Consider the following 10,492-nt stretch of genomic DNA (forward strand, 5'->3'; position numbering starts at 1 on the left):
GTTTTGGGTTTGACTTAAAAGCAGCTGGTTTTGCCCCAGGGTGTATAGCTGGCAGTGAACAAACCGGAGGGTGTTTTCACCCAGTCCAGTGTGGTCCAGCCCCACCAGCAAAATGCACAGTGAGAGTTCCCCAGGCAACACCCCGACTGCAACCACCCCTGCAAAGACCCCCCAAGGACCCAGGGGTTAATCATCCTCTTGCAAAACATCAGAGACCACTAAGATGGGCACCACAGGGGCAGACAGTGCCATGGAGCAACAAGGAGCCGCGTGCTCATCCCACTATGGAAATACACTGCCAGATGCCCTGCCTTGGTCCTTGCTGCCTGCTTTGCTCTGCCAACCCCATTACTGTGTGGTAAAGTGGTGACTGTGGGGCAGTGGGGGGTCCCTGGACCAGCCCCACTTATTTGTGCAGGGAGGGATGGGGGTGGCAGGATGTGGCCTTTTCCCACCCGGGTCCAACACATGAGTGGGGGTTTGGCGGTGTTTCCCTGCAGCCCCTTGCCTGCAGCCAATGGACGAGGGTTCCTGCCAGCACTATGCCCTGCTCTGGTATTACCATGCAGAGGCAGACACCTGCCGACCCTTCATCTTTGGGGGGTGCCGAGGAAACAGCAACCGCTTTGAAACCAAGTGGAAATGTGAGCGGCGGTGCAAAACCTCAGCAGGTAAGGCAGCTCCTGAGCCCTCCAGCCCTCCTCTTCCTCCAGCCAGGAGTGAGGTCAAAACAGGAAAACCTATCCACCACCTGCCTACGGTGGCACATTGCCTTATGGTGCCCCACCAGAACCAAGACAGGACTTGGAGGAGTGCCTCTAGTTTGCAAGGTCTCATTCCCCTCCCACTCCCAGCTCACTTTGGTCCCCTCCAGCCCCTCCTAGGAGCTCCTGGACATCTCATCCCTCAGGCCACATCCACTGATGGGATGTGGGTGGACTTGTGGGTGATGAGACGTGTCCACCTGGGCATCAGCACTGGGTTCTGATACTTTGCACTCCTCAAACTCAGTCACCTTGTGTCTTCTGAGAGCTGAGGTTTGCAGGACTTCGGGGCCTAGTGCCCTCTGAACCCTCAGCTGCTTCATCCAAGCACCTCTGGCATCTCCAGCCATCAAGGACTCCAGGCAGAGCCTGAAGCTGGTGGAGCTGCCCTAATCTGGGCAGTCCCAAACATCCCTGCATTGAAGTAGCACCTCATCCAGGGGTTCAAAGGGGAAAACTCACTCCTGGAAGCCCAGATGGGCTCCCCTTGCCAGATCTAGTGTTGGTGGGGTCAGCCTGCATTGCTCTTCCTCATCACCAGGCATGTGGTAGCTCACCACAGGGGAAATGTGTTCCTGCCAGCCCCTACTGCCAAGCAGTACATGAGCAGTGGCTGAAACCAGCCTTCCTAGAAAGATGCTCCTCTCTCAGACTTCCTTCTGTCTGGAGACAATCTCTCTGGGCATCAGGAGAAATGATTCTCCACAATACATTAAAAAAAAAACAAAACAAAACCTCCAGTGAGGTTCACCTTCTCTGTTTTTGAAGGCATGTTAAAAAGAGAAAGACATTAAAGGGAGAGATCTGTAATTTCAGGTGCATTTCAGAGTTTTCAGGTGGTCTGTGTTTTGTTGGTTGTTTTTGAGATGATCACCTATTATGCATAATCAATAGCATTGCACAGGCTGTTATCATCCGCTTGAATCTTTCTGATACGCAATGGACTTTCACATCCTGGCCTTCCTATTCTGCAAGGAAGAAGGCAGTGCAAATACTTACTGCTCTAAGTCCGGTTTAAGACAGGCAATGCCATCCTTGGAGAGCTGAAGCGCTCTCTGGGGAGAAGGAGTACACACTGCCTGGCCAGGAAGGAAGGATTTGCTGCCCCAGTGCAGCCAGCCCAAACTGGGTGCCCTTTCGGGTCCCCCTGTGCTGCAAGAGTCAGCATCTCTCCTTGGGCTCCGTGGGGAGCTCATCTTTGCTTGTTGACCATAAGGACTGTCAAGGTAGACCCGTTGACCCATTTAGCCTGGCCAGTGCCCACGATTTGTGGCCTGCTTCTTTGCAATGTACCGCATGAGGGGAAGCCACTCTCAGTGCTTTAAATCCAGGCACCAGGTAGCAAATGAACCTCTTCCTGGCCAACACCTTACCCCAGGGCATAAGCATTAAGAGACAGTGTAGGCTTCACCAAGGAGCTGTAGATACCTCCAGCACTGTGTCTGCACTCCCTTTCTGGGGAGAACCAGCCACTGGGGCGTAAGAGTCATCCAAACCCAAGCCAGGTCCATGGGTCCTGTATGTGCCCATTTCTCCTGACTGACCCCAAATAGTGCCAGGAGCTGGCCCAGACAGAGACATTTGCTTTACGGATGTCTGACATGTTGTGACATGACCTGTCATAGCCAATCCCATAGTGTCAGGGACGTCCCCACTCATTGTGAGCATGGGAGGTCCAAGAGGGAGCCCAAGCTGCAGCCAGTCTCCAACGTCCCCTTTGTCTTCTCTTTCCTCACTTGTGAAAACCAGTCAGAGGGAGGTGATCAGCTGCAATTGCCTTGTTTAAACCAAAGAGAAATGGAGCTGTGAGAAGTCTCTCCAGGACACCTCGGAGACTGGGAGAGCAAGACAACCCATTTAACGTGAAGAGGCAAGGGATGCTTGAAAAAAAATGTTGGAAAACTGTAATTATGAGCAGGAAATAAAGTGGTATGAGGAGAGAGAGACATCTGATTGCTCAGAAAAGCCGAAATGTCCAGAGGCTCAGGAGTGCACCACTCACCCTGCAGAACTACTGTGCAAAACCAGGTAACACATACGCCTGGGTTTATTTTTGTAAAATAAAAGTGTGTTAATGCTGTTGTGTATAATTCTAGTTCATAATTCACCTGGAAGCAGTAACTCTTTGAGAAAGGCAGAGAGAAAAAATTATAGAAATAGAAATAGGAATTTCTATTTCCCCATGTTGGACCGGGTGGGCAGGTTGAGCCCCATCCCATGGCCTCTCAGCTTGACCTTAAACCCTCCATGGCCTTTAGCAAGTCCCACCTTCTCCTTCACTTGACCATTCCTTGGGAAGATCCCAAACTGTACAGTAAGAAGAAAACAGGGTTCAAAACCAGGCTTCTCCCTGCAAAATGCCACCCCCAGGTCCTCAAGGTGTTTGGAGCTGCTGCCCGGAGAGGTGTGGAAATCCAGCAAGCTGGAGGCTAAGCCTCTGCATTTTGGTGGGCACATGGACCCAGCTGAGGAGTCCTATCCAACAGCATCTCCTCCAAGTGCACACTATGGCACAACATGCCAGCCCCTGGGAAGGGTCACAGCAGCTCCGATGGCATGGAATTCTCTCCTGGCTTTTGAAATTTTTACAGTTTGCCGAAGAAAGAGCAGAAGAAAAATGCTGTGCCTTTCCCATGAGCAAGGAAAATTGCTGTCGAGTTGCTACCAGGTAGGAAACCTAGAGTCTAAAAATGACACCTCTGAGATGTGGTATGGGCCAGCTGACCGTGTCATTGCTGCTTATGTTATCGGCTTGGTGGGACTCTCCCCAGTATTTTGGTGCTAGCATTTTGGCCTCCGAGTCCTTTGTCTGGGGAGCCCTGCTGTGCCCTGGCAAGGTGAGCATCCATGGGTGCAAGCTGCAATTCCTCTCACCATAACAGGTCCCCAGCAGACATGCCCAGGATTTCTGTGAACAATAATTCTTATGTCCCATATAAACAAAAAAATATTTTCATTGAAGAATGTACATTGCATTGCATCTTCAAGGATTGCACTGGAACTGCCTTTCCTCCCCCAGACACCCTTGGTTGGGAACATAATGGCTAAATGAGGATTCATGGTGGAATGGGATTGCTGGGGACATGGTTAGGAAATCAGTGGGTTTTATTAAAAATTTTCTGCACAATTTGCCAAGGCTGAACTCAGATTTCCCTGGTTTCTGAGTCGCCTCATTGCTACTGGTAGCATAGGTAGAAGGATTCCCCTTACCCACAGTGTCCCAGGAACCGAGGAAAGACAAGCAGAGCTTTCTGGGATCTTTTTTACTTAAAAAAAAAAATAAAATAAAATAAATAGAATTTGGTATATGTTGACAACGATACAAGTGCCATTTTCAGACTGACATCTGCAGGCTCTCGTCTTGAAATGATGTTCTGTATCAAAATGTACTTTGGCAAGAAAAATATTCCCTCAGAAAAGAAATAAGATGTTCCCAGCTGAGCAAAGCAACGGGCTCAGTGTCACCCAAAAGAAAGCATTTACGCACTTCCAGGTAAGGCCACGGCATCGAGAAACAGATGTTTTTCTGAGAAACACTGTACATTTTCACATTTCCCCGGCATCTCAGTGATAAGGGACACTTCACGAGGAAGGCTGCATGATACTGATGTCTGCAGAGCCCTGGCTGGACTGGGGAGCTCGCAGGGTGCCTGGCTGTGCAGGTGTTGCAGCTGCTGACCCTAGAAGACACAGAGTGACATGAACTCCAGCTCCTGCATCAGCCCAGGAATGTTGAGACCATCCAGGTAAGCAAAGCATTTGCAACCACCAGGAAAAAAAAACTTTGTTGCTAAATTGCATTGACAAAAATAATCCTTGTGCACAAGAAAAGGGAGCCCTAATGTAGCGCCAAGACCCACAAGTTCAAGTTCATTTGTCACCCTAGTATGAAAATCTTTATTTAGGTGGGACCTTGCCAAGGGTACAAGTTGCTGAACACCCAAATTGTGCAGAGGAAACAGCATTTTGGAGCCTTGAAAGCGGGGGGAAGGAACTTAGCCATATGAAAGGCTGGGGATGCACTTCCAGAGAGGTTCCCTCACATTGATTTGATTTGGGATATCTGTGCTTGCAAACCCCTGTGCTCCAAACAGTCCTTTCTGATGCAAACTAGCCCATGGCTGGACTGAAGCAAAATTATCTGTATGGGTAAAAGGGGACACATTGTAAACACAGAGTTAAGAAATGACCAATAGCCCAATTAACATTTTAACAGTGTCATAGTTCTCACTATTTAATTAATACAGAAAAAGCTCATTAATAATATTTATTATTGTAAGAAAGAAAACCTTGGCATCTCCCTTTTCTCTGGTGTGGTGCTCACCCTGCATGTATCCCTGCAGTGAAGACACCAATGGCCTCTAGCAGAAATACCGGGTTGTCGTGCTTGAGCAGCCACCATCAGCTGACCCAGGGTGTGAGGTCAGTTCAAAGCTTGTGGTGTTTTACTAGTAACAGCAGAGAGAGAGAGAGAGAGAGAGAGTGTGTGTGTGCGCGTGCACGTGCGTGTGTGTGTGTGCTTATGGGGCTGCAGTAACTTTGCACCAGCTCTATTCTGACCCGGTTCTGGATGTTCCCACACACCTCCCTGTCCTTGGCTCCTCTTGGGATGTTCAATACTGTGTGTTACCCAGGGTCCAGCACTTGGCCAGCCCTGCCCAGGTCCATGGGGATTGGCCCAGCAAGGTAGGAAGGTTTTCCCAAGGAGGGGGTTTAAAAAGAAAGGCTTTGGGTTGGTCATCAGAGGAAACTCTAAACTGTGCCTCATCCTACCAAGCCAGCCTGTGTGTGGCTGCACCATCTCTGGTGATATGATGAGAGCCTAACCCCTCATTTCACTTTCCCACTCCAGCTATCAACTCAACCAGGGCATTAGAAGAGAAGGGTGCATCGCTGTGGGCTGGCAAATCCCTTGGCAGGCATGTTAAGTTGACATCAAGTCTGAGGAGACAGTAGGAAAAAGTACTTGCACGATGATTTTATAGCCGTGAATCAGCAGCACAGTGAGGGTCTGGAGGCAGAAGTAGGTGAGCAAATGGACATGGGGAACCTTGGACCTGCCAGACAACATCAGGAATTTCTCTTTCTGCCTCATTATTCTCAGACACCAAACAAATGGGTCAACACCTTCATTTTTACTTTTGAGACCAGTGTCATCACTTACAATAAGACTTCACCTTTCTAAGTGCAGAACTTCTTGTCAACTTTTGGTCCAAGCTTGGTGAGGAGTACACATGTCCCAAAGCCAAGCCTGGGGGACAAATTTGGCCTCCTGGCTTCGTGGTCAAGATGTAGCCAAAGGAGAAGGTCATAGTCTCTCAGGGAAGGTGATTTGGCTCAAGACCCTTCACAATAAACTGTGCTTATGGCACAGGCCAAAGCAGTAGCTCACCAGGGAGCCAGGTGACTTAATCCAGATTTGCAAGCGGCCGGAAGACTTGAGAAGTGAAAACCAATATTGTGGGCAAGTATATAAGATCAAGCTGTTCAGTCCTCTTCTAGGTGTATTAAATGCAGTTCGAATTTCCCATCAGTGCTCTGGAAGCTTAGGCATAATAGGAAATTGGTAACTTGATTTTTTTTTGTAAATACATCTAGCTTTAAATGTTTACTATTGATTTGCCATCTCAACTACTTTGGCAGGGCCAAAATATTACCGGAATGCATCCTTGGTGTTTCTTTGGAAATGTCATGTCATTCTAATTGAGTTTCTTGAAATTATTTGATTGCAGGGTGGAGGAGACTTTTAGGACTGAACGATTTGCTGATGAGCCGGATGCTTTCCAGGTGCAGGGAGCTGCGGCTGCTCCAAACAGGGTGAAGCCAGAAGATTCCTGAACCCACATTGGAGAAAGGACTTAGAAAGCAAAGAATATTGCTACAAGAAGTCATTTTTGACAAGCACAAATTGCATGCCGCAAACATGTGAAAAGCTGGGGCTTTGATACACATAAAACCAGCTTCACAAACCCTCGTGGAGTTTGCAAAGTGGAGGGCAATTTTGGAGCACAAGTGACCCTATCATTTGCTTCGTAGGGATCACACAGCTCCAGAGCTGAGCCCATGTGTCTGTATCTGTGAATATATATGCACCTATAGCTTGAGCACACTCAGCCCCTTTGCAGGAGGCTGTTTCTTGTGCATCTAGCCAGCAAAGTTTTGCAAGAAGGTGCAAAGGAGAAACTCTCCTCATCGCAGCGTTCAATGTCCACAGGCAGTTCCTTAGCAACCCTGACAAAAGAAAATGGATCACAAGAGATGAAGAGGCCGGGCCAGTGTAATTTGGTAATTTGATAATGATACAGTCCCTCAAATGGCCTCCAGCACTGACAGCTGGGCCCCAAGCATCATCCAGCATCCTCTGGCTGCGCCCGGCAGATTGGAGCAGACAGGCTGTTTGGGAGAGAGCTGACAAAAGCTCCTGTCTTCACTCCTGCCAGAGTCAAAAGCAACAAAAAAGTTCATCGCTATGTCACCAACCTGAATTGCACTTAGCTAGGTTAATTAATTGCATGGTATTTTTAGAGCAGGAGTAATTTAGGCTCTGGAGACGCCGTGGAGGCAAACGGCCATGAGTTAATGCAGGGCTGGACCTGAGCACTGGCAAGTCCATCTTGCAAAAACCTCCACCACATCCTCCGTGCTTGGGCTCTGTGGGGGGCGGGGGAGTTTTGCATGCCATCTGCAGCTCTTTTGGGTGATATCCATCGGGTTTTGGAACAATAGTAATCACTATGTCCCTGTATTGGTATCTACAGCCTCTTGCTGGTAAACACTATACCCTGCCCACGGCAAGGGTAGAATTGAAACCCAACAGCCACAACACCCTTGAGAAGGAGGGGAATGTTGAAAAAAACAGAAAAAAACTTCTGTGCCAGGAAGGCAGGTGTGCTTGTCTGAGCTGGGACAAGCAGGAGCAAAACTGGGGATGGATTTGCCCCTGACATCATTGCCATGTGGGTCAGGAGGAAAGTCAAGGAGAAACTCTCCCCATCCAGGAGCCGCTGGTCCTGCAGGAGATGCCTCAGGCATTCTGTCTCATTTTGCACCCCAGACCACCCCGGTAAATCCCACTTGATCCCTCAGGCTTCCTAGGAATGGCTCCTCACTCATCCCCTGACTTGGGCATCCCTTAGCCCAGGACCCTGAGCCCCACTGGTGGGCCCTACATCCCCCACATGTGTCCCACCCTGCCCCTGAAACCACCCCAAGCACCTCTCCATGGATCATGGAGTCAAGGGACCATCCCATGGCCACGATCCTAGTGGCAAAGAAATGCTAACCCACCTGTAGAGAAACAACCATTGCATTTCTTGAGCAATGTCTCTCCCACCCGCCTCATCCAGCTGCTGCAACCTTACCAGTGGGAGTGATCCCTGATTTCCTCTTCACTCCATGGGATATAGATAGGTTTTATGTTTAGGACCTGCTATGGGGATAAATGCCTTGAGGCCAGAGCCACTCCTGCATGTGGATCCAGACTCCTGCTGACTCCCTTTACATTTATTTTTTTCTTGATTTCTTTCCAACCAGAGATGTGATGCCCATGTACCTGCAGGCACATACGATGTGTACAGATAGGTGCAAACACCTCTTTGAAGAAATGGTAGGAGGTGCAATAGGAAGCAGATAAAAACATTGCAGCAAACACTTGGGAAAGAAAATTTGGAAGATTTAAGATTATTTTTTCTTCTCCATTGCTTTTTTTTTTCCCCTCCCTTTGGAGGGGAAGCATCAAGAGCCAAGCTTTATTTCATGCCTAAAGGCTGTCAGTGGTGAAGCTGGTCTTGGGGCTTGGCCCAAGTGATTCTTGGAGAAGCAAATATAGCAATCTGTACAATAGCCCCAGCCCATTTTATCCCAGAGAGGCTTTCTGATATCACATTGGCATCAAAAGCTCAAAGCAGAGCTAATTAATTGCCAGGAACATGAAACACTGAAGGTGGGGTGGGGGGCTGCTCGTTACAGGTAGCCAAGTGCTTTGTGTATGACCAGGGCTGTAAATCCCCTGTGATGCCACAGCAGCAGCAAGAGACTCAGGGCCAAGAAGGTGAAAAAAGAAAGACAAACTAACAGTTCACCCCTTGAAAAACTAACAAATTCCATGTCCCCAGCTCCTCTCCTCCCTCTGCTGAGGTCCCAGCTCGAAGTGATGGGGCTTTCCAATCCCTCAGTGCCTGCAATATGGCCACCTTGGAGAGACACACAGGGACTTGCTGCTTGTGACCTGTCAGAAGGAGTGAAAATCATCCCAAAATGGGGTTATGGGGAAGAGAAACCCACCAAAAGTCAGCCTCATGGGAGAGGAAGGGCCATTCACTGGGGGGTTACAGAGAGAGATGGGAAAAGGGCAACCTCGCATTACAGCACAATCCTTCCCCCTCCACAGCCTTGAAAACGCAAATGGTGTCTTAGAGATTATTAAAGAAGTGACAAAGCAAACCAGAAAACTCCCTTCTGTCCCTCTATGGACCTACAGTGCATCCGTGTCTGACTCTTCTGTGCAATTCTGGTGCTGGAAGTGGTAAACAGGACCACGCATTGCATTGCCTTTGCCTCCCTGCGCCAGGCAAGACTTCTGTGCTGGTATTTGGGGCGTGCATTTTGCTTTCAAGGCTTCTGGTGTGGTATGACCAAAAGTCACTTCATCTTATTTTTCCCAGTAGCGGAATGGTTGTAGTGATGAAACTTTAATAAGATCCTCTTCGGCTGCCCACATTTGGGCTTTAAATGATGATTCACAGAAGGAAATTGAGGCTGGCAAGAGAGGCTGCAGAGAGGTGGGAAGGCGTCCTGCTCCTGAAGAGACAGACGCACAAGGGAGATGTGTGAGGGTGCTCATGACAAAACCTATATTTTTTGTAAGTTTGCTAATTTTCAGAGAAACTTCGGAGTTTGAGTCCCCTCTGCCACCATCCAGCTCTCAGGAGTGCCCCAGGCTGTTCGCGGCACAGCTCCCTCCTTCTCCAGGGTCAGCCGGGGTTATTTTGAGTTTTGCAGCAAAATCTCCTCTCTGATCCCCTGAGAAAGCAAAGACCGAAGCAGGGATCTGCAAGCCGCAGTAGCCAGCCAGTGACAGTTTAAACGGTCTGGTTTGCTTTTAAAGCAGACTAATAGGGATGAACCAGGCAGTTTGACTTTCTTCATCTTTCTCTCTTAGGTGCTGCCTTCTCTTTCCTATTTTCCCCTAATAAAATCACTGTGAAGATTCCATGTCTGGCGTGCAGATTTGCCTCCTGCAAGGACTTTGTAGTACACTAAGCCTTCCCAACAGCAAAGTGTTTTATGTGTAAATAAAGCACAGAAATATACCCTAGTATATGCTAAGGAGTTGGGGATGGCTTTCACTGTCTGGCTTCAGCAGTGACCTGCTGAATGACAGGAAACACATTCACCTCCATGCCCCAGCTTCTCTCAGGTAGATATTGTCCATCTGCAGAAAAAGAATAAGTAGACTGATATTTACATGGGTCATTCTGGCAGGAGGATTCAGTTTTGATGGGGACCCATGTGTATACACCACTCCTTCAAATGTAGTATGTCTAGGGTTTTGATTGCTTTTCACCTTTGCAGTCATGGAGATGATCTGTCTCAAGCCTGGCTGCCCAGGAAAGCAATTTGTTAAGCATTGAGTCACTTTGCGCCCTTCAGTCTGCTCTTGTGCCCTGGTTCCCTGAGACCTTTGGGATCCACTGCCACCCAATTCAGTCCAATGGGGTGAGGTTCAA

General features: G+C 48.7%; 1 long non-coding RNA gene across 1 annotated transcript; it reads left to right on the plus strand.

Annotated features, from left to right (window-relative positions):
- The first annotated feature begins 465 nt into the window (after positions 1–465).
- On the plus strand, positions 466–2,676 carry LOC129734512 (uncharacterized). The gene is made up of 2 exons (XR_008730084.1): positions 466–671; positions 2,514–2,676. It is a non-coding gene; the product is annotated as an uncharacterized LOC129734512 (long non-coding RNA).
- The last annotated feature ends 7,816 nt before the right edge of the window (positions 2,677–10,492 follow it).

Source organism: Falco cherrug, chromosome W, assembly GCF_023634085.1.
Source record: "Falco cherrug isolate bFalChe1 chromosome W, bFalChe1.pri, whole genome shotgun sequence".
Lineage (NCBI taxonomy): Eukaryota > Metazoa > Chordata > Aves > Falconiformes > Falconidae > Falco > Falco cherrug.